Below are 25,374 nucleotides of genomic sequence, written 5' to 3'. Positions count from 1 at the left end.
TTCCCCTGACTATTACCTAATCTCTTCTGTTGTCTCTGGAACCAGGGCTCTTTCCCATCAATGAATTCATTCAGTCCCTGTAATCAACTCTGATTAGTGTTGTTTAACATCAATCTTTTCTACTTTTTTTCAAAGAAAGATACCAATCAGTTCTGTACACCCCTGCTTGTTAAAAGCAGCACCTCTCCTGCTGACTTACCATTCACTTAATCAAAAGGGCAGGAGGAAGCAGTTGGGATTCACTTTCCTTTTTTTTTTCTTTCAAAGTACACAAATGTCAACTTCCTCAAGGATGTTTGGCATAGCTGAGTTCAGTCATGTAATGTACAAAGTCAGCTTGATCAAAAGGTTGCAGGCTGCCCACTGCTAAAATGGAGGGAGAAAAGGAAACCAAGGGCTTCTCTGAAGTGTGAATGAGTGCATAGGCCACTGTCACATGTGTATTTACACGGGGGACATGCTGAGCTGACAAGGGAGTTTAGAAAATGTGAACCTCTACCACTACACTGCTCTATCTTCACCTTTGAAACTGGAGTGGCACTTTCTCCCTTTTCTATTTTTATTATTATACCCAGCCAAGTTCTTTCCATACAGTCTTATAGCAACCCCAAGCCATAGCAATTTATATGTATTTTTAAAAGTATTTTCACTGCCAGTCCCCATACTTTAGCTGAAGACTGCAATTTTCCTTGCCTTCATGGACTCAAAAGTGTTAGCACCTAGAACAGGTACCGCATAGTTCATTCATTCATTCATTTATTTATTCTCTTGCTCTTTTAACAAATCAGTATCCATCATGTGGTTGTCAATATGAAAAACCCTTGTCAGTAATTTCCCTGGAAGGTGTTTTTAATAGTCAGAAGCAGGAAATATATTTTCTAAAGAGTTTATCTTAAATTAAACTGCAACTCTACTTGGTTTCAAAATAGGTAAAAGTCTGTAAATAATACTTATAGACATGTCTAAACCTGAACACACATTCCATCAAGCACAAAAGTCATCATATATGGTTATGATCTCTAAACAAGGCTGGAGAAGGTGTTTAATATTTGTAACAATGTAGAGACAGATGGTTTGGTTCACAAAAAACATTTTGTGCGAACCCCATCCATGTTCTAATGTGAAAACTAAAGTGATAAGAAGGTATAAGGTGACATACCTCTGAGTTCTAGCCAGAATTAGATCTCAAGCTCCAAATTCTTAATCTAGGGATGTTTACTTTATGTGATGACCATTTATTAGGTAGAGGTGAGGGGTGAGAAAGAGGGGAATACAAAATTTAAGGCCACCGATATGGAAGGACAAGGAGATATGAGATGCTAAGAAAAGAAAAAAACAAACAAACAACCCACTGGTCTAGAGAAAGTTTCTTTTACTCACTTGAAATGTCTCTGAATTCTGGAGAAGACCATAGGAGAAATTATATATATACATACATATATATATATGTATATATATATATACATTAAACTAATATATCATTCTCTCTCTTTTTGTGTTCTAAAAATTATCTCTTAGAGCAGTGTTTCCAAAACATCCCTGATCATAACATTTCACTAGATTTCTTGTTTCAGATACAAATGCCAAAGTCACCCCATGGACATTTCTGATTCTCTAGTTCTAGGGTGGGACCCAGAAATGTGCTTATTTCAGGGGGTGACCCTGTTGATTCTTAGGATCAGGGATGTTTAGGAAACACTGTCCTAGACAAACCTTTGCTACAGTATCTAAAAAATTCTTCATCCCTAATGAATTGTCCCATTTCAATGTTTCTGTTGTGCCTTTTAAGCAGGTGCAGACTCTCATTTCAAACCATGTTCCTTCAAAATAATTTTAGATACATTTACCGAATTCTGAGTTTTAAAGCTTTTAGCAACAGCAACAAATCAAATAGGGTTCATAAGTAGCTCCCTCTCACAGAAGCATCAACTTATACTTTCCAAGTATCAATCCCTAATTTATTAAATAAAAAAGAAAAGAAAAGAAAAAGCCTGTGCTTAGTCAACATACTTTAATTGAATACAGGGTTTCTTTTTTCTTTACTTTTATGTCATTGTCTGCCAATCTGGTTGATCAAATTACTAATTCCAACCCTGTTGGAGGTGATCTTCAGAAAAATCAGTCTGCCTTTGTTGCATCCCAGAGATATTAACAATAATAAGAAAAGCTACCAAACTAAAATAATTAGGAAAAAAAACCTCTGTGTTTGAGCCCTGTCCTCCTTTCTCTCACCAAAACATCTGTTTTATACCTTTCTGACACATCATCTCACCTCTCTTTGGTAAGTCTATTTCCTTCCAAAATTTATCTCAGCTAAAACTCTTCACCCTTTCACCTACCTTTCAGAAAGGCACAACCAGGAAATGCTGACTAATATGAGCTCACTTCCTTGTGTCTATCAGTCAGAGTTTTATTAAATGGATGCCACAGAAGCCAACCAGAAAACAAAAATACTACAGTCTCTTCTTTTGCAATAATTCTACAATCTTGAGGAAAATTGAATTTAGGGGAATAAAATGGTCTATGCCTTCTTATAAGCAGAAGAAGGAGAAGCAGTGACTGTAAAGAATATCTGTTAATTGTGGCTGTGCTATGGTTATATTATATTATATTATATTATATCATATTATATTGTATTATATTATGAATTGCACAATTAGACAAGGTCCAAGATGGTGGATTAGGTAAATGCTATACCTGATGCCTCCCAGGATCACATCAAAATGACAACAAGATTACAGAACAATCAACCTCAAGAATCTTATGAAGGCTAGTTAAACAGAACCCCTATAACTAAGGATATGAAGAAGACACCACATCGAGACTAATAGGAGAGGCGGAGACACAAAACAGGCTGACCCCAAACCTACCGAGAGTGGTTGAACACTGGGAGGGACACCTCCGTGGCAGAGGTCCCTGCAGATGAGGGAGGGGTTTCAGCCCCTCACTGGGCTCTCCAGCACAGGAGTCCTGTGCCAGGAAGAGGAGTACCCACAATATCTGGCAGTGGAAATCAGTGAGGACTCTCTCTGTCCATCCTGGTGAGATGGAAGGCAGCTGGAAATCCAGATGCCCTCTTAAAGGGCTTGCACACAGACTCACCGATTGCAAACCCTTACCTGGTTTCTAGTAAAGGAGCGGCAACTCAAGAGGCACCAGAGACATACTGGGAAAGACTGAGTTGTGTAGCGTTGGGGTGAAGGCTAGAGGAAGAAGAGCCACTGTCCCTGTGTGGAGCCTGCCGCATAGGTAGCCTACAAAAGGGTGTCGTCTTTTCTATGTTGAAACCTCTCCCAAAGAGCCAAATCTGAGACCGCATTGGTCTGGTGAAATCCGCGAGAGGGCATCACCAGGGGCACTCTCAGCTCCCGAGCTGCCAGCCCCATCCTACAAGATGTGGAACGCTTTTACAGCAGCAGATGGCACGCAGCAGCCTGAGGAACTTTTGGTGGTGGACAGTCAGCCACAACTTGCACTGCAGTCTCTCTTGGGTGGCTCTCAGGGACCTGTGGGCCTGAGATGAGTGGTGGCCGGCTGCAGTGTTCTCAGGGCATTTTGCAAAGTGGTCAGAGGACCAGCACTGGCACAAGAACTGAATCTGCATTAACTTTGTAAAAACCACCAGCCATGCCTCATGCCTCCCTGGGACCCCGCCCCACCCAACTAGTGCTGCATCACCTGGGACGCTCTCAATACCAGTCAACCAGCCCAGTCAGCAAACCTAAGTAGGTTCTCTCAACAGCTGAGCCTTACGGACAGCTGGCAGGTAACAACAGGCCTGGGCCTTTTTCTAAGCTGCCCCAGGCCCATTACTGAAGACAGCTAGCCTCAGTTCATAGTGAGGCCACTGCCATATGTCCCCAGGTCCAGCACAGGCAGCAACCAACTGCACATAGGTTTCTAGCTCTTACCAGTTATCCCTGGGCTAGTCACAGGTAAGGCTGAAATTGGCTTGCACGGGAGCCCCTTCCAAGAGACACCAGAAACAAAACACCCAGAGGCTGGCTTCTACCACACCAGAGCATTACCCAGTTAGTCCCATAAGCAGCACATCCAAAGAGTGGTCTCAACAGGCACGAGAGCCTGCTGGGGTAAAACGTACTCTGAGAGGTCAAACATAGCTGTTCATACATTGTGGGCACAGCCTATCCTCACAGCCAGTCACCCTGGGAGTCAATCCCACCCACTGATGCATCAAAAGCAATCAAGGCTCAACTACAACAGAGAATACAAACAACAAGCACAAGGAACACTCTTGGAAGACACACACAGGTGATAAGGAAGAAAGACTGTACCACAGGGCCACACAGGACACATACTACATATGGCTGCCCAGCAAAGACTGAGAGACATAGCAGATCTATCTAATATATACCAGCAAACACAGAGTGGCAGCAAGAATGAGGAAACAAAAAAACATGCCCTAAATAAAAGAACAGGAGAAACCTCCAGAAATGAAACTAAATGAAATGGAGGCAACCAACCTAACAGAGACAGAATTTAAAACACTGGTTATAAGAATGCTTAAGGAACTTAGTGAGCACTTCAATCAAGAGATAATAAGCATAAAGAAGGATATAGAAACCATAAAAAAGAGCTAGTTAGAAATAAAAAATACAATAATTGAAATAAAGAATACACTAGAAAAACTCAACAGGTGATTAGATGAAGCAGAGGATCAAATCAGTGATTTAGAAGACAAGGTAGAAGAACACACCCAATCGGAACAACAAAAAGAAAAGAAAAAAATACAAAGATAGCTTAAGGGACCTTTGGGACAGCATCAAGCATAACAACATTTACATTAGGAGAGTACCAGAAGAAGAGAGAATAAGAGATCAAGAACCTGTTTGAAGAAATAATGACTGAAAACTTCCCTAACCTGGAGAAAGAAATATACATAAAGCCCAAGAATTACAAAGTCCCGAACAAGATGAAACCAAAAAGGCCCACACCAAGACACATTATAATTAAAATGGCAAAGGTTAAAGGCAAAAAGAGAATCCTAAAAGCAGCAAGAGAAAGGCAACTAATTACTTACAAGGGAGCTCCCATAAAACTATCAGTTGATTTCTCAACAGAAACTTTGCAGGCCAGAAGGAGTGGCAGGAAATATTCAAAGTGATGAAAAACAAAGGCCTAACACCAGGACTATTCTAACCAGCACAGCTATTGTTGAAAATTGAAGAAGAGATAAAGAGCTTCCCAGATAAGAAAAAGCTAAAGGAATTCATTACCACCAAGCCAGTATTACAAGAAATGTTAAAAGGACTTCTTTAAGAAAAACAAGGACTTCTTTAAGAAAAACAAATAAAAGAAGATCAAAATTATGAACAATAAAATGGCAGAAACTATGTACCTATCAATAACCACTTTAAATGTAAATGGATTAAATGTTCCAATCAAAAGACACAAGACGTCTGAATGGATAAGAAAACAAGAGCCATGCATATGCTGTCTACAAGTGACTCACCTCAGATCAAAAAACACACACAGACTTAAAGTAAAGGGATAGAAAAAGATGTTTCACTCAAATGGAAACAATAAAAAAGCTGGGATACTAATACATCTGTCAGACAAAACAGACTTTAAAATGAACACTATAGTAAGAGAGAAAGAAGGACATTACCTAATGGTAAAGGGATAAATCCAACAAGAGGACATAATCCTAGTAAACATCTATGCACCCAACATATGAGCACCTAAATATATAAAACAGATATTGACCAACATAAAAGGAGGGATCAACAGTAACACAGTCATAGTAGGGAACTTTAATACTCCACTGACACCAATGGACAGATATTCCAGACAGAAAATCAACAAGGAAACAGTGGCCTTAAATGACACATTAGACCAGATGGATTTAATTGATATTTTTAGAGCATTTCACCCCAATGCAGCAGAATATACATTCTTTTCAAGAGCACATGGAACATTTTCCAAGATAGACCACATGTTAAGCCACAAAACAAGTCTCAATAAATTTAAGAAGACTGAAATCATATCAGTCATCTTTTCTGACCACAATGGTATGCAAGTAGAAATCAATTACAAGAAAAAAACCCCCTGAAAAACACACAAACACATGGATGCTAAATGACATGCTACTAAATAGCGAGTGGGTCACAATGAGACATAGGAAGAAATCAAAAGATACCTCAAGATAAACAAAAATTAAAACACAGTGACACAAAATCCATATGACACAGTGAAAGCAGTCCTAAGAAGAAATTCATAGCAATGCAGGCCTACCTCAAGAAAGAAGAAAAATCTCAAATAAACAGTCTAACTTTACACCTAAGAAAACTGGAGAAAGATCAGCAAACAAAGCCAAAAGTGAGTACAGGGAAGGAAATAATAAAGATCAGAAGTGAAATAAACAAAATAGAGGCTAAAAGAACAAAATACAAAAGATCAACAAAACCAAGAGCTTGTTTTTTTGAAAAGATAAACAAAATTGACAAACTTTTAACTAGACTCATCAAGAAAAAAAGATAGAGAACCCAAATATGTAAAATCAGAAACAAAAGAGAAAGGACGACACCACAGAAATACAAAAAAATTTAAGAAAATACTACGAGTAACTATATGCCAACAAATTGGACAATCTGGAAGAAATGGATAAATTCCTAGAAGCATACAATCTTCCAAGGCTGAATCAAAAGAAACAGAAAACCTGAAAAGGCCAATTAGTACTAATGAAATCAAGTCAGTAATCAGCAAGCTCCCAAAGAACAAAAGTCTTGAACCAGATAGCTTCACAGGTGAATTTTACCAAACATTCAAACAGAATTAACACCTATTCTTCTCAAACTATTCCAAAATATTCAAGAGGAGGGAAGGCTCCTGCGCTCATTTTATGAGGCCAACATTACGCTGATTCCAAAACCAGACAAAGACATAACAACAACAACAAAACACCAAAAAACCAAGAAACTATACAACGGTATCCCTAATGAACACAGATGCAAAAATCCTCAACAAAATATTAGCAAACAAAATTCAGCAATACTTTAAAAAAATCATACACCACAATCAAGAGGGCAAGTGGGATTTATTCCTGGTATGCAAAGTTGGTTCAATATCTGTGAATCAATTAATGAGATACACCACATAAACATATGAATAGATGCAGAAAAAGCATTTGATAAAAATCCAATGTCCATTTATAAAGCCTATCAGCAAAATGGGAATAGAGGGAACATATCTCAACATAATAAAAGCCATATATGGCAAACCCACAGCTAATATCATATTCAATGGAGAAAAGCTAAAAGCACTCTGTTTAAAAAATTTTTTTTTATTGTTAGTTTCAGGTGTACAGAACAATGCTAAAAGCACTCTTTTTAAAGTCAGGAAAAGACAAGGATGTCCACTTTCACCACTTTTATTCAACATAGTACTGGAAGTCATAGCCACAGCAATCAGACAAAGAAAAGAAATAAAAGGCATCCAAATTGGAAAGGATGAAGTAAAACAATCATTATTGACCAATGACATGATATTATATAGAGAGAACCCCAAAGATTCCACCAAAAAGCTATGAGAACTGATAAGGGAATTTAGTAAAGTAGCAGGATATAAAATCAATATTCAGAAAATCAGTTGCATTTTTATATGCCAATAACAACATTTCAGAAAAACAAATTAAGAAAACAATCCCATTTACAAGTGCATAAAAATAAAATAAAATACCTAGGAATAAATTTAACCAAGGAAGTAAAAGACCTGTACTCATAAAATTATAAGATACTGAAGAGAGAAATAAAAGAAGATACAAATAAATGGAAATATATATCATGCTTTTGGATAGAAAGAATTAATATCTTCCTATTATTATATTACCCAAAGCTATCTATAGATTCAGTGCAATCCTTGCCCATATTAAATGTCCATATTACCCAAAGCTATCTATAGATTCAGTGCAATCCTTGTCAAAATACCAATGGTATTTTTCACACAAGTAGAACAAATAATCCTAAAATTTATAAGGAGCCATAAAAGACGCCGAATAACCACAACAATCCTGATAAAGAAGCCCAAAACTAGAGGTATCTTGCTACCTACTATCAAATTATACTACAAGGCCACATTAATCAAAACAGCATAGCATTGGCATGAAAACAGACACCTATGTCAATGGAACAGAATAGAGAGCCCAGAAACAAAACATGTCTATATGGTCATTTAATCCATAACAGCAGAAGCAAGACTATACATTGGGGTAAAAACAGTCTATTTAATAAATGGTGCTGAGAAAACTGTACTGACACACGCAAAAAAATGAAACTGGACCACTTTCTTACAACATATACAAGAATAAACTCAAAATGGGTAAAAGACTTAAATGTAAAACCTGAAACCATAAAAATCCTAGAAGAAAATATAGGACGTGAACTCTCAGACATTACCCTTACTAATATTTTTACTGATCTATCTTCTTGGGCAAGGGAAACAAAAGAAAATATAAACAAATGGGGAAACATCAAATTAAAAAGTATTTGCACAGCAAAGGAAATCATCAACAAAATGAAAAGACATCCTCCTGAATGAGAGAAGATATTAGCCAATGATATATCTGAAAAGGGGTTAATATCCAAAATTTATAAAAAAACTCATACAACTCAACACCAAAAAAACAAACAATCCAATCAAAAAATGGGCAGAGGACCTGAATAGACATTTCTCCAAAGGACATACACATGGCCAGTAGATGTATGAAAAGAGCTCAATGTCACTAATCATCAGAGAAATGCAAATAAAACCCGCAATTATCTATCACCTCACCCCTGTCTGAATGGCCATCATCAGTAAATCAATAAACAAGTGTTGGCAAGGATGTGGAGAAAAAGGAACCCTTGTGCACTGTTTGTGGAATTGCAAATTGGTGAAGTCAATATGAAAAACAGTATGGAGATTCCTCAAAAAATTAAAAATAGAACTACTTTATGACCCAGAAATTCCACTCCTGGATATTTTTATCCAAAGAAATCCAAAGCACTAATTTGAAAAGATATATGCGCCCCTATGTTTACTGCAGGGCTATTCACAATAGCCAAGATATGAAAACAACTAAAATGCCCATCAATAGACAATTGGATAAAGAAAATGTGGTGCATACACATAGACTCTTAGATACAGAGAACACACTGATGGTTGCTAGATGGGAGGGGGTTGGGGGATGGGTGATAAAGGTGAAGGGATTAGGAAGCACAAATTAGTCGTCACAAAATAGTCATGGGGATGTGACATACAGTATGGGGAATATAGTCAATAATATTGTAAAAACTATGTAGGGTGTCAGATGGGCACTGAACTTATTGGGGGGATCAGTTCATACATTATATAAATGACTAACTACTATGCTCTACACCTGAAACTAATATAAAATAATATTAAATGTTAACTATAAATAAAAAATATAGTCAAACCTTGGATTGCGAGTAACTTGGTTTGAGTGCTCCACAAGATGAGCAAACATTCCTAATACGTTTTAAAGTGGTAAAAGAGCGATGTCTTGCAATACGAGTAGTTTGTTTCTGGAACAAATTATGCTCGCAAACCAAGTAAATTTTAACGTGGTAAATGAGCGATGTCTTGCAATATGAGTAATTTGTTTTTGGAATGAGTTATACTTGCAAACCAAGGTATTACTGTATATACAGTCATGGGATGTAAAGTACAACATAGCGAGTACAGATATGGTATTGTAGTGTGTCAGACGTGTAGTAGACTTGTTGGGGTTATCACTTTGTGAGGTATATAAATGTCTAATCACTATGTTGTTTTGTACACCTGAAACAAATAATAAAAAAAGAATTACACAATTAATTCCCACTATCAAATTAAACTGGTAACGGGCCTAGATTAAAAACACAAGTTCACTCTGCTTGTTTGATACAAAGTAATCACAAATTCAATTTGCCATCACTTTGGGGGAAAAAAGTTTTTTTTCTCACAAGGCATATTGCATATCGAGATGATAAAGACCAAGGTCGATGATGTATGTAGTTATAGGGGTGTAACTGCTGCAAAAACAAGCACCACGTTTAGTAGACTATTTCCCTCACAAGGCTGAAGCACAGTAATTTTTTCCTCCTGGGAGATAATGCATCTCTTGAGTAGAGTGGAGGCTGAGAAACAGTGAGTAGCGCAGCCTGCAGCATGAAATGCACTAAACAGGCAGATCAGAACAGCACGAGGGACGGCGCCTGGAGATAGGAGACGTGTGGACTCTCGAGGCACAGCTGAAAGATTATAGATGGTAGGGGACTGTGGTTTTAAGTGTCCATCTCACTAACCACAGCACTGGCAGTCAATATTTGCAAGGTCTCTTTAATTATGTCAGTGACCAGAACTAGCCTTCCAGGTTAGGCGGGAACAACTAACAAGCTGCCCTAGCCTCCTTCGGGACTCAAACGATAAAGCCACAGGAATCACAGCAGCAGCAACAGCTCAAGAGCATGGCTTTGACCTATGGTTCTCACCCATCAAAGAGCTGTGCCCTGTCTGCTCCTCCTGACAGGCAGATACATACAGAGATCTGTCGGCAAGTACATATTTATGTATATCTACAGCTCCCTTATACAGGCCCATAGAGAATGCCCAACAACTTCCAGTGGTGTAACTCTTTCACCCGCTAATGGGGTGAGACCCATTACTCACAAATGGGTGAGAAGAGGCATCAATGTGCAGGTCTTCACCCAGGTCTGTGGACAGAAACCTGTCATTCCACTACAGGCTGGTAAGTCTCCTATTCAGACAGTCCTTGTTTAATTTCCCAAACACCCTTTCTCTAAATGGTGCTACTTTACACCGTGCAGACAGACAGGTTTGACAACCAGAGCCATCAATTTCACATTTCCTATGCCAACTTCTGGGAAAAATAAGGCCTAGTATGTACCTGGGATTGAGTGGCTGGGGAGGCGAGTGAGTTTGGCACTTAGGAGGTATTTGCACATTAGAAAGTCAGAACTCAGGATGAAAACCTCCTGGAGGGTGTTTCCTGTTCAAAACACACGGAATCAGGAGAGTCCAAAAATATGTACTGGTGGTCTACTGTGGGCCATACATTATGCTGAACGCAGAAGATAAAGAGAAAAGTGAGGCATGGTCCTAACCTAGAAGGAGCTCTGAGTAGGCAATAAAAAGCACTCACTCAAATAACCACCATATAAAATGGGGCACTTGCCTTAAGATGTGTACACACAATTCTTGGGCAACAGGAAGTTGAATACAGATGTGATGTATTGGCCAAATTGTTACTCTTCAAGATGTGTCAAAACTGTCCAAAGAAAGTCCAGCTGGATGCATGAAAGATAATGATGGGTGAACTGGCTACATGGCAAACGTTAATGAGCACTGTTTCTCGTGACCAAGTCCCAAAATACCCGTGGGATGGCTGAGACTATCTCAGGGGTCATGACAGAGCTTGGGATGATCTTGAAATTTCTGCTAGCATATCGTCTCTCTGGAGGTTTCCTTTTGGTGCCCATCTGGTTGAACTGAGGAAGGAATGGAGAAAATATACAAGAAAGGCTCTATGGCTATCTCAGGAGTCAGACAGTGAGAATTAAGAACTAAAAAGTTAAGAGCCTAAAATGAATCGTGAATTCCCCTGAGCTGATGAGCCCTCTAAGACGTGAGATTTCCCTTATGGTCCTGCATATCAGGAACTCATAAATGGGAACCCAGAGGAGTCTGTGTATCCCCTGAGTTTATTCCCAAGCAGTCAAACTTTGAGAGCATATTGTGTTGTTTTCAATATAATATAATAAAGCCCTCACTGGTTTGAGGCTTGAGTGAGCCTAAATGCCCACTCCCCAACCTGGTCCTGCTCTCTAAGCAGGTATGGACGTCTCTAAAATCAAATTAAAAGGCAAGAGGATCCCACATTTAGGAGATATTTTCCAGTTAAAGTTATGGTTGGGAGGGACTAGGGTTACAGGTGGTAGGGAAGAGACATAATTGAGTGCTGTTAATGTTTTTTTTTAATGTCTTTTTTTTAATCTCCATAGTCATGACTATATTTGAGTTCTGAGTGCTCCATATCTGAATGATTGCAGTTGCTTCCCAGTTGGCATCAGACTAGTCTCAACTCCCTTGGTCCACCCTACACACTATAGTCAGGTTAACTCCTAAAACACTGCTTTTATTATTTTTGCTTGCATTGCTAAAATATTTCAACTATTCAGCAAACCCTAACTGAATTCTAACTCTACAACAGCCATTGTTTTCATCACCCAGAAAGAATAAATTCTGGACTTCACCTGCCTTTCCAAATTCATATCCTAATCTTTACCAACATGTATCTCATCTCTGATTTTATTACTTCCTGTGCACACCAACTTCAGTCCCACTGCCATGCCTTCTTTCAGGTTGAAATTTTTCTTCATTCCCCCTACTTCCCTGTTTTCTGGTATCACACCACCATATTCCATGTTTCCTCCTCTCCAAGAGACCCTGTTTCTTTCATCCTTCAATGTTGAGCTTTTACATCTACAGCTAAAGTTTTCCCTCAGTTATCAAGGGTTTCATGTATCATTAGAAGCCATCCTGATGTGAATTCTTGCAGCAGTCACTGCCTCTCTTTACTACTCATTTTGGTGCATAATAATGGACTAATAATTTCTATCTAATTACTTTTAGAATTTAATTACTAATCTCTGCAATAAAATTATACAAACTATAAGCTTTTTGTAAGCAGGTATTGTGTCTGATAATCAGTAGCACTGTTAACTATTGTGATAAATACCAATGAAGATTAGCATCATACTTTTACTAAATTTAAATCGTACCTCTTTTCCTGTTTTTAAAAACTATCTTCTCCCTTTTTTGAAACAGTCAAAAATAGTGATAATAAGGGGAACACAATAATTATATCAACATTTAACGGTCAGTGGTCTTTACTGGCTGCAATAATGGTGCCTTTTGCTGTTAGTTCCTCTCCCTTTTATGTGTGATATTTACTGTTAGGTATACTCTCTAAGAATGCCAACATTGCCCAATTAAATTTTACAATAATTAAGCCTTGAATGTTGTTAGCATCTGCCTAGGGTTAGAGCAGGTATAGGACAACTGAGACTAAGTTCAGGGTATAAGATAGCATATTCATCAAAGAGCTAAGAAAAGGACCATGTGGGAGGCATAACAAATGATACAACACAGTATGCCAAGATTGCTGAATGTTGTTTCTTGCAGATAGGGTTTGATGTCAGCTTTCACTTGCTTATTATTAATATAAGCATATTTCCCTCAAAATATAACAAATATAGAAAGGGGTGTGTGTATAACATGATATGAAGATCAAAACCAAGGTTAGAACCAAAGGCATCAGATTAAAATGCAAATGGTAATGAATCACTTGTAAGATTAAAGTTCAAATATCAAATAGGAATAAGGCATCAGCAGAGGCATAAAGAACACAGCTATTAGGGTGGTGTCCATGGTTCCAGGAAGGAAAAGATGAAGCAGATTAGGAAGATAAGCCCACTACATTGACTGGATATTAGTACTGAGAAAACAACTAGGGGAGTTTGTACTGGAAGACTGGGTATAACAACCAGGGATAGTGAATACAGTGGCCTAGGTGGACGATGAAGTCAGCATTTAGAACGTCAGGTAGCCAGGACTATGACCTAAGTGAAGAGGCTGGGAATAGAAGAGCATGCATTCATTCATTCATTCACTCATTCACCCTACATTTATTTATTGAGCTGGAACCATATTGGTGAATCCATCAATAGATCTGGACTAGACTATACTTAACAGAATTTATAGTTTAGGAAGGACTTAAGTGATGAGATGAGAAAAGTAGAGTGAGTAGGTAATAAGTGAGGCCCAGCAACTAAATAATTCTGCATCAAGTCCTTGAAACCAGTGTTAAGGCTGAACTCAGTACAAAGACCTCCTCATCCAAAGCATGGATTCCTCATGTGTCCTCTGCCTAGGAAAACATTCAGATTAACATGCTGGTGAAGCTTAAGTCCACAGTTGGGGCAAGTAAGCATCCCTAGTTGGATGGGATGTGTGTGCGTTTGTGTGTGTGTGCATACATGCATGTGTGTAGGTTTTTTCCTAACAGGTATTAACCATTACCCTACAGCATAGGAATAAGTGAGGATAAGGAGGATGATAATAGTGATTATAACAACAGCTAATGTTTATGGTAGCTCTCTATGTACCAGGTATTCGTTTAAATATTTTACATTTATAGATCATTTACTCTCCACAGCAATTTTATTATGAAGGAAACATCATCATCATCATCATCATCACCATCATCCCCATTTTACAGATTAAGAAACTGAGGCATTGAGAATTAAAGCTTTCCCAAGATCATGCAAGTAGTAAGTTGTAGAACCAAGGCAGTCTGTACACTTAACCACTCTGCTATGCTACCTAAATCCAGAACAATATGACAGTTGTACTACCTCATGTAGAAGCTTATCTCTGTCTACATAATATATTTTTTTTACATTCCCATGGATAGAAACTATTTGAGGATATTCTTACTAGAACAGTAGCCCTTCTCAAAAATACGACAATGACATATTATGTTGTTCAGGCATATGATGAAAGTATCGTGGTTAACAGATGAGAGTGATTCGACTCTTTTAGGTTATAGTTTTTCATTATACTATTTAAGCAATAAAAAAAATATTGTGATGAAGCAGTAGCACAATAGACAGGCTAACGTAGAAAGGAAAAAATTTAGTCTCAGACAGCCACTAAGCATGGGTCCAGCTCTCTACATCTTCATCCTCCATTTCTCTACAGGGCGACATAAGGGCTAATAAGATGGCGATAAAACATTTACCTGATGAGAATTCCTAAGTTCTATTACTACTATGATTTTCTGAACCGTGGTAGTTCTGCTGGGATTTCTTATTAAGACAACATGTACACAGATGACTGCAAGCCCAGGAAAGAGAGTGACCAAATAAAACATCAGCCCCATAGTGACTGAAGAAGTTTGGACTCTAGTGTCCAATTTTGTATTGTCCCCTCTTGACAAAGCTCATTGTTAACGTTGGGGCATGAACATGAAATTTTCATTAGACACCAAGGAGAAATGTAGTTAGCTTTGAGTCTTTCCTTGTGGGCTCCTGGAGTCAATTCCAAAGCAACATCTAATAAATACTATTTGAGAATTTTTAACTTTATATAAACTATTTTCCTAGGAAGCATAAACAGTCAGGTCAGTTATTATGGCTTCCAATTTTCAGCTTGACTACATCCCAAGACAGGTTGTCCCCTTTGGACGTCTAGGGAATGACTTTTGTGGGGCACTATGTAACCTGTACCTTACTGGATACTAAGACTATCCAATACTATTATTTTCACAAGTGAGCCAGGTCAAGGCAAAAATGGGAAAGAATGGAGCAGGACTCCCAGGCTATAAACCCTGCTGTATGGGTACGTCTAAAAGTCCCCACCCACTTTTCTAGACTCCCCATGTTGAAAGACCCTGACCTTAAACTGAGTAGAGAACGTCTTCAAGCAGGAAAACAGGAACACCTGTACTGTGAACTTGTCAGGGGCTGCTGGCCCCTTTTAGCATTTGACCTTCAATCAATAATAGAACTGCTTTTATCCTTTTGCCTGTACCAGCTGCAAAGGTGACAGATACCTGTCATATTTTAGGACAGCTTATCACTTTGGCCCCTGGAGTGATTGAGTATTTAGAGACACAAAGATAGAAACATAAAGCATGTATGGATAGGCAGGGGTTTCCTGGAGGTGGCGATTAGGAGTAGGCAGTAATTTTAGCTTGAAGTTCCTATGACTTAAATAGCCACTTGAGCTCTGCTCTTGCAGTTTATGATGTCAATAGAACCCCTAAATGAAATTACAGCCTTCTGATACGCAGCAGGATATCCTTTCTTTGCCATGCAATGTACACGGCCAGCAGAAATTGCTCTGTATATGGAGTTTCACTAAAGCAGAATTTATCATAAGGCTGCTCTGCTAAAATAGCATTATGGTATTATTCACTGGATAACACATCTAATGACTCGGGGTGCAGTTGATAGCCATGTTTCAGTGAACACAGACGCACGCCCTGATGTGAACTGGGCACTCCAGTGCTTCAAAGCGCTATCGATTTCAATTCTACCATAATTTACACCTGGCTTGTTTTGCCAATAGCTTGAACCCATGCTAACAGTGGAATATACACATACAAGTATTAGAGAAATCAGAAATGAACTCTACAGCAAAAAATTGCATGCAGCAAACTTTCCAGGATCCTGCCTTTATAATAATCTCCCTTGATGCTAATATTCAGCATAACGTTCTTGTTATGCTTGGGCATTTCCTCTGTTAGCACTGTTCTATGGTTGGTGGTGATAATAATGATGACCTCTTATATTTGTACAGACTTCCAGGGCAGGATCTGAGCGCTAGCCATCTTGGTTCCGCCACCACCTGGCACCATTACTGGCACATCATAGCTGCTCATAATAATAATCTCTAAGCCTCCTCTTCCTCTCTCTGTTTCATAGAAATGGTGTATCCTTTTGCTTTCTGTCAACATGTTTTCCTTGAGAAAAGCCCACTCCATGATTTTAACCACAACCATGATGCTGATAATTCAGGTAATTACCAAACTGATCTCTATCCCTGACCTACCTCCAGCTTTCCTGACTAAATCCAATAGCCTACTGGACAGCAGTCTGAAGGGTCTGCATCTCAAAACATCTCAAAATTACCACATTCAAAAGAAAATGTATCATCTTCCCCCAGCCTACAAAACCTGCTCTTAGCTTTCCTTGCTTCGTTGTATAAGGCGGAAACCTGGGAGCAATCCAAAATTCCTTCTTCTCTCAATGCCCAGCCCAAAGGTAATTAAATTGTGTCCATTCTGCCTCTTATCTCTCGAACGTGTCTCCTCCTCTCTATTCCCACAGTTATTGCCCTAGTTCAGGGCTTCATTGTTTCTTATCTGAACTATTTCGGTTGCCTCCTAACTCATTTTCCTGTCTCTATTCTCCCATTCCTCCAATCTATCCTCCACCTTGCTGCCAGGGTGATCTTCTATAACACAATTTGATCATTAACCTTCTCTACTTAAAACCATTCAATGGCTCCCCAATTGCCACGAGATGAAGTTAAAACTTCTGTGCATGGCAATCAAGGCCCAGCATGATGGTTCCCTGCCTACATCTACAGCATCGTTTCTCCCCACTCCTCTACTAAACATCAGAGCTACTGGTCCCCGACTCTGCCACGTTATTTCCTGTTGAAGTGCCTTTGCCTCTGCTGGTCCTCTAACGGAACACTCTTCCTCCCTCTGACTATCTGGGCAAATCCTTCATGGCCCAGCATGGATTTATTAGTTCTTCTGTGAAGCATTCCCTGACCCTCTACTCCAAGGCACTTTCAAGGAAACACTCACTATTTTGTGCCTCCGAGGTTCCTTGAACCTCTTGCAGTTAGGATACTTAGCATAGGGCATTATGCAAACTCATTTCCCTTTCTGTTTCTCCTCTTTGAGCAACTTGGGGCCCTGTCTTATTCACCGTTGTATTGTCAATGAGAAAGACAAAGCCTTGACGACAGCAAAGCAAGGCCTACATGCCCAGGCCCCCACTGCCTTACCTATCTCACCTCCCACCATTCTCCTGCTTGCCCACTTTGATCCTGCCACAAATACTTGTTTACATGCAGACTTGCCAGATACGTTCTTGCCCAGGGCCACTGCACTTTGTGGTTCCATTGCCCACAAGGCTCGTGCCTCGATAGTCATGAAACATGCTTCTTCACCTTTCTCAAATGTTGTCCCCACAATGAGGTATTCCCTTTCCATCCAACTTAAAATTCCAACTTGACTCCCCCCCACCTCCCCACACACACACACCATCTCTCAATCTTTCTCTTTGCTCTTTCACTTTTCTCCATAGTACTTTTCCCTCTTACATGCTATATATTTCACGTATGTACTTGTTTGTCGTCTTCCTCCTCTGCTTAAAAAGCAAGCATGATGAGACTAGAGACTCCCTTTTGTTCTGTTGACTGTAGTATCTCAGCCCTTGGAAAAACGTCAAGTACATAATATGTGCTCTTCAATAAATATTTGTTAATAAATAAATAAATCTTTAGCTTCTAGAATAATCCCTGACACAGAGTATGGGTTTTAAAATGCTTCTTGAAGTAATAAATAAAATAGTGACTGACTGACTGACTGACTGACTGACTGAATGAGTGAATGTTAAATCCATGTTTAATGGAGAGACAGTCTTTGTCATCTGATCCTCCTAACAACAGTGGTAAGTCAGTTGAATGGGTACTATTATTCTCACTACACAAATGAGGTAGATGAGTCCCAGAAAGGTTAGGAACCGGAATTAAAGCTACATGGATAGCTTAATGTTTGCTACTCTTTTCAATTCACTATTAAAAGGTAGAAATGATTCTTAGCACTACGTTCTTGATGTACTGCTAACATTTATTACACTATTTTGATTCCTCTTGACTAGGAAGGCAATTAACAGGAGGTGCAAGGTGCTAATACTTTTTATTACAATTTGTGTCTTTCCTTATTAGGTGCTTTTCATTAAACAGATCCTTTTCTTTCATTTTCAGAGTGGATTAGGCGCTCATACAATTTTGTACCTCAGAGTGGTTTGTACATGACTACCCAAGGGGACATCATGCTACAAAATCCTGCCAGAGTTAACTGGAAGGTGAGTGTGACATTTGTAGCTTGAGGATGAACCAGTTGTTTGGTGCCAAGTTTGTGCTAATGGAGATGTCCTCTATGTGTTAACACCCAAAGGAGAACAAATTCAACAACAAAACATTTCAGTTTTTGGCATGTCTACGGAGAGTTAACTTTCCATTGTTCAAGGGTTAATTATCCATTATGTGAATCGCTTCTCTTTTTCCCTCTGGCTGCTTACCTCTAGGAATTCAGTTTACTAGAGGATAAGTAGGGGAAATAAGAAGAGATAAAAATGAAACAAGGGCATTTCATTTATATATAGTAGACGCTCTAGAAAATAATTCAGGGTAGGAGACAGAATTAGATGCAGTTTGGGGACTGCCACGTTGATTGAGCATTGATAACAGATGTAATTAAAGCGCATTTTACACAATATTTTGGTTTCTTTTAATTATTGTTTATTCTGGTTGGTTTGTAGTGTATGAAGTTACTCCCTGGATGTGATTCATGTCAGTAGCATACCACTTAGGGTGCTGGAATGGCCCTCTCTTCCAGTGTCACCACAGCACTGAAGGTGCCTCACTGTACTGCGGCTTAATGATGAAAGCAGCACCAGGCAGTCCTACCAATTTCTCTACGCGTCCATGAGAAACAACTGCACTTGGCTATTTTCAGCTATTATTGGCCTAAAATGGCATTTAATTAGTGCTTGTTACGATAGTGGAAATGGTTTGGCTGCCTGTCCCCTTGCCCCTCTCTTTATTGTGCTGTCTGCCCTACCCCTCCCTTATCTAGTTCACAAGCCATTCAGAGCCAGTCTTCATGCCTTTCCACAGCTGACATGCTGGAGCTTCCTAGATGTTGAGTATCAGGAAGGGAGGAACCACTGGCTGACTGTTAGCAAGTAGTGACAAGTTAGAGAGGCCTTTGGTCACTGTGATACATTACAGGTGAGTCTGGTACTTTCAGACTGCACAAACCGGCCAATTGGGGGTATTGGGCCACCCTCCTGAGTCCTGGAAAAATGAATGGAACTACTGCAAGCTCAAGATCCAATGTCCCATCAGAAATCAACTTATTTTGAGGATTAGAGAAGCTACCTTGGCAAGTGGCTGGAGACGCTGCCGGCTAGTTGGAAGATCTAATACTCGAGTTTAAATGGTTTATATATACAGGAATCTAGTGATTTGTTTTCTGGACATATTTCTTCCATTATGATAAGCAAGATGTATTCATTGTCAATGTATTGACATATAGATAGCCATCCATTCACTCATTCACTCAGTCATAACCTATTCATTGATTTTCCATTTAGACTGAGGCAATTTGACACTAGTAGGGAGGGAGATAAACAAAAAATGCAGTAACTGCCCTCTAATCACTTGTAGTTTCATATTTACAAAACAAAACAAAAAAAACCACTTAAGTGACAAGGGAAAGCTATAGGTTTTTAAAATGGTATCAATGTCAGAAGAGGAAGTTCACTTTTAGTTTGGGTTATCATGAAAAGCTTCAGACTTGACAAGGCTATAACTTGGCTAGGTATCTTGAAAGATATCTGGAAAATTATAATTTCTAATACTGGCGTATAAATATAGCATCAGAGTATTGAAAGTAAATCTGAATAGCTGAGAAACTAGAATAAACTGAGTCATTTGGACATGAATTCATTGTTTTAAAATAAAGTGAATTCATTAAATATATTTTCAATTTTAAGATAATTAATAGCAATTTAATTTCTTTCTACTTAATTTTAAACTGCTTTATACACAAAGCAATTAATATTTTGAAGTTGTACATAATACAATTTAGGTTTATAATCTAACATGCATATTTGATGAAGGATAATTATCAAGCTTATCAGCTAACCAAATCTTACCTTTTGCAGGTATTATTCATAAATATTTGTGTAAAAATTCTGTTATCAGTGTGATAAAATGTCAACTACACTTCGCTTATGGTCAATTTGAAAAATGTGTGATTGAATTCAAAGGCAAGTAAACCTAGCTAGTAGTTCGTCATATTTTTAATAGTTGAATAGTATGTGATTATGCACATTACGTATGTATGTATGCATTTACAAGATAACATACAAACACAATCACATGATACAATGAATCAACCCTTTTTGAACTTTTTAAAACATGTATATTTTAAAGAAATCACATAAATATTAAAAAACATTTCTATATAAATAAAAAATAATCTCGTATTGGGTCAATCATAATTCTGTTTTAACAATGTCATTTACATCTAATTGTGACTATCTAATTAAATGCATATGACATATATAAAGTGCTTACAGCTAAAATGTGCATGCAAGAAAATGTACATTTTACAATACATTCTTTTGAAATGAAATTAAAATTTTCGAGATGAGCACTAGAAAACTGAATTATTGATAGGATACTAGGATGGTTTAAATACAGGTATTGAAAAAAGTCAGGTAACATGAACACAACCATTTGTGCAGAAAGAAATACACCATTATCTTGCCTTTTTATGAGAGATGTACTGATCAAATTCTGACTTTTATACTCCTGCTTAGCCATGGAATTCTTCCATGGCCACGTGGAACTCCAGATCTTGGCAAAAATGAGGAAAATCTCTCTGCAGGTTATTTTTTTTAAATGTCATCTCTTGGGATATACTCTTACATATATGTGTTTACCCATTCTCTGCTTAACAATGTTTAAACATTTTTATTTATAGACATAGAAGATTTCAATGAAAGAAAAAGTCTCAAAGTGTTAGAGATCCAGCATGCCCTCAATGTAGTCCTAATAGACATCCTTACCACGGACTCTGTCTGTCCAGCCTAAGCATTAACTGAGGGAGGCACAACCTCTTATGTGTATTCCTTGGTGGTAATGGGCTGAACGCTAGGCACATTTTTTTTTATTCCATAGTTTTAAATTTTTACCACCATTTTCCCATTCAACTTCTTTCTTTAGAAAACAAGAGACCTAATGGAAAATCCCCAAGAAACATTATACATACAAATAGTGTGGTCGTAATTCACATGGCCTAACTGAAACAGGCAAATGATATACCATTAAACTGGTCCTAATAAACCATTACTGGTCCTAATAAAACTTGGACACTGCTTCCTGTCACAGTGACAGCTGAGGAATATGATGTGCCTTGCAAACTATAAGAACTGTGACAGGAAGCTGACTTTTTGTTCTTGAGGTCACTGACGGACCCTGATGAGTCTGGAGCAGGGGGCAGTCTCTGTAGGGAACTCAGGATATATGAGCAAGCATGAGTTATATGGTGAAGAATGTGAATCGTTTAGAGTAGCAAACAAAATTCCAAAGCTTAAGTACCAATGTAATATGTTGGATAACTGCACCAGCTTGGACAAGAGCACACACAACAGACACACACACAATACACATCTGGTTCAACGTAAAATCGACTATTGCTAAAACATTTTCAACTTTTCAGAGGAATCTACTGGCAATGTGTTAATAGCAAGGAAAGCTAAAACAATAAAATAGCATCTCTTTCCAAATATTTAAGAACACTGAGTAAGTACCCCTTAGGCTGAGTTGTGGTTCTTGGAAGTTTTAGCCTATGAGAACCATATTGGGGACATCAAAGGCCCCTCCCTCTCTCCAAAGAGCAATTCACATCAGATGCTGCCACAAAGTCTAATGCTTTTATGGCCGCCATTTTTTTTCCACTCAATATTTTGGAACATGCCGGGTTCTTGAAATTGGAAAGAAGACAAGAAAACACAGTGAAGATCAAATATCTCTGCAAAAGCAAGTAAGTAAAGACCTGATTGTAAAGGACAAATACACATTCCAACTGAAATTCCACTTTTAGGGAGAGTGTGAGTTATTAACACGGACACAGAAGGCACATATTGACTCTGAAAGCTGGTCTGTTGACTCCTCCGTTAGTCTCATATTAGACAGGCTGCAACCACCCCCTTCCAGTCCTTTGACAACTTCCCTGAGCACACTCAATCAGAGTCTCTTCTATTGGGGACATGACTGTATTTGGGTTTAATACTGTGAGGACAGTCATCTAGTTCTCCTGTGTCAGGATGATAAATTTCCCTGGGACCCAATAAGGATTCTCACTGCATTCTTCTGTTCGATACCAGGAGTGCAGAAGACCCAAGAAGAGGGTGTAACAAATAACATTTTCCAAAGGTCAGGTGCGGGGAGGTTCCCTAACATTTAAAAGTAAGCAGTTTTTAGCACAGTGATCTTTAGAGGAACAGTATTAACAACATTCTTTTGCTAGGCATCCACGTTTCTTTCTTGCTTAGCTGGGTACTAAGTATTCTGAGCATAATGTACATGTTCAGGATAGACATTCATGACGAGAAGTTGGTAGAGAGAAACTTCACATGTATGCTGCATCCCACTTTCACTTCCCCCTCCGGCCACCCGAGCACTGCCTCCCCGCCCCCACTCCCTCACCTACCTTCCTCCTCCCACCAGCATGTGTGCTAGGCATGTCAAGGCTGACATCCATCGGTGGCAGCATGAAGCCTATGCCTGCAGGCTACTCCCGAGCACAGGCTCAGGGCTCTGCTCTTGCCCACACGGTGCTCTCAGCCGTGCACACTGAAACCTTCACCATGCCGTTGGGTTGTTTGGTAGCTTTTTAAAAAAACTGTACTTTTTTTTTTTCCCCTTTTTCAAAACTCCCGTTATTTCCTGACTGCCTCAGAGACACCAAGAATAGAATCCTTGACACATCAAATTCTGGAACCTCACCACTCACTCACCAAGACTGTGGTTCCTGATCCAAGGAGTGTCGACCGAGAATCAGCACAGTCTCTTGAGAGTGTCCAGGCCTGGCTGCTAAGCTCTCTGCTCTGATTAGTTTGTCGAGTTCACAGTGTTCCAGAGTGCTGAAGCACAGAAATTAGGGAGGGGAGGTGGAAGGAAAATCACTGGAGCCTCTTACGATCTAACTTCCACTAACTGAGAGGAAATGTCTTATAAATAAACAACAGCAACAGAAACAAAAAAAAAAAAAACCATCCCGTCCTGCCAGAGGAATGTACATTATTGTCTCCCGACGGAAAGCTTTACACCACACCAGAATGCAGCCATGTCTCCTGCAAGTACCTCCCTTCCAAACAGAAAGAAAAAGAGAGTCAAGAAGAAAATAAGAGCAAAAAAAAAAAAAAGATTTCTCATCCCCTCGAATTCTGTTGGGAAGTTCATGTGAGTTCCCAGTAGACAAACTAAACTAAGCAGTTTCAACAGTGTCACTGTTCCAGGATTTTCTTGCGGAGGCTGCTTATTAGCAAAATTTCATTTCTGCCCAGATCATGGCTGTGCCATCCGGACATTTTCAGAAGGGAAGTTCAGGGAAGGGGGGAGGGTTCAACTGTGGAGGAGAGGAAGAAGAGGGGACAAAGGAACACTCCTGGTGAACCGGAATGCCCTCGCCACAGCCAGGAGAAAGCCAGCCCCACCCTCCGCCCGACTCTGCGTGTTGAGGACTTGGTGATGCGGTGTGTTTAATCTACTTACTCTTTCTGCTCGGGAGGCTGAGGTTCCTACATTTCCAGCTCATGCTGGACTGTACCGTAAGCAACAAGTGAAATGAGTTCAGTGATCTCATTCTAGTCCTTCGACTCCTGTCCACATCGCTAAGCGACTGCACAGCTTGGCACAGGCCAGGATGAGTCAGCAGTCTCTGGTCATGAGAGGCCAGGCCTGGAATAGCAGGGGGGTTTAGGTCAGGAGCAAAATGAAGCAGAAAGGCAGTCTCGATGGCAGGGCCCAGCTCTGCAACGCACGGACATACTGCAGGTCAGAATGAAAGAGCCTCATCAGCTCTGGGGTGAAGACTGTAGGCTGCAGAAAAAGGAGCAGCAAGGGAAAAACTCAAAACAGCTGCCTACCAAACACAGCAAGAACAAATTAGAGTACCACAGTCAGAGAAAGAGGGCACTGGTGGAGCCCTGGCGGAGAAGAGATGCTCATTAAGATTTCTGCAATACCTTTTCGTCAGTGTGCTCCTGAACTTGGTTTAAGAAACAGTGGGTACCTGTATACTATCCTTGTATTTCGGTATTGCTTTCCCAATTTGGTTAAGTAGCAAAACAAACAAATAAAAGCAAAGCACTGCAGTTAAGTAGCAAGAAGAAGCCTCATACTGCATACAATAATATAATTATAAGTAAGGGTCTAATATCTCAAAGACATACATCTGGATCAATAGTGTCCATGTATAGCCTGCAAAATACCGGTCACAAAGCAGTTAAAGGGAAGCACTCCTTAAATCAAGCTTGGGTGCTGGTAGAGAAGCACTGAGAGGAAAGAGGGGCATAAGTTCAATGATGAAACACTACAGAAATATGACATGTCCACATTTCCACTCAGCAGGGTCAGCACAGACCTCCATCAGGAAGTGACGCTTCCCAGCACTAGGAGTTTCCAACACCTCTTGAGCAGTATTACACTAACACAGCAAGAGGAGAGGGAACATAAAACAGGCAGAGGGAAAAACCAACACTTATTTCAACCTAAGAAATAAATCAGTCATGGACATTTTGTTTGGGAGGAGGCAAATTGCCCTATAAGCCAAATGATGAAGAAAGGTCTTAATGTTGATGCAAGCTTAGAAGAACCACATTAAGACAAGGAAACTGAGGCGGAGGCTGAGAATCAGCAGCAGATAGTAACGGAGGCCCCAACATTAGGAAGAAAGCGATCTCAAGGCAGGTG

At 39.4% G+C, this 25,374-nt stretch overlaps 1 protein-coding gene across 11 annotated transcripts in view; it reads right to left on the bottom strand.

The window, feature by feature from the left end:
- Positions 1 to 25,374, bottom strand: part of ZBTB20 (zinc finger and BTB domain containing 20) — a 769,723-nt gene that overhangs the window by 248,507 nt on the left and 495,842 nt on the right. The window contains exon 1 of one of the 11 annotated variants that reach the window (XM_019652240.1): positions 24,175 to 24,487. The exons of the other annotated variants lie outside the window; for them this stretch is intronic. The gene's annotated coding sequence lies outside the window, so the exon portion shown is untranslated. Of the gene's footprint in view, positions 1 to 24,174; positions 24,488 to 25,374 lie in introns of those variants that run through there. 11 annotated transcript variants of the gene reach the window in all.

This window comes from Hipposideros armiger, unplaced genomic scaffold (assembly GCF_001890085.2).
Source record: "Hipposideros armiger isolate ML-2016 unplaced genomic scaffold, ASM189008v1 scaffold_176, whole genome shotgun sequence".
Classification (NCBI taxonomy): domain Eukaryota; kingdom Metazoa; phylum Chordata; class Mammalia; order Chiroptera; family Hipposideridae; genus Hipposideros; species Hipposideros armiger.
This window is presented reverse-complemented; position numbering and strand designations above follow the sequence as displayed.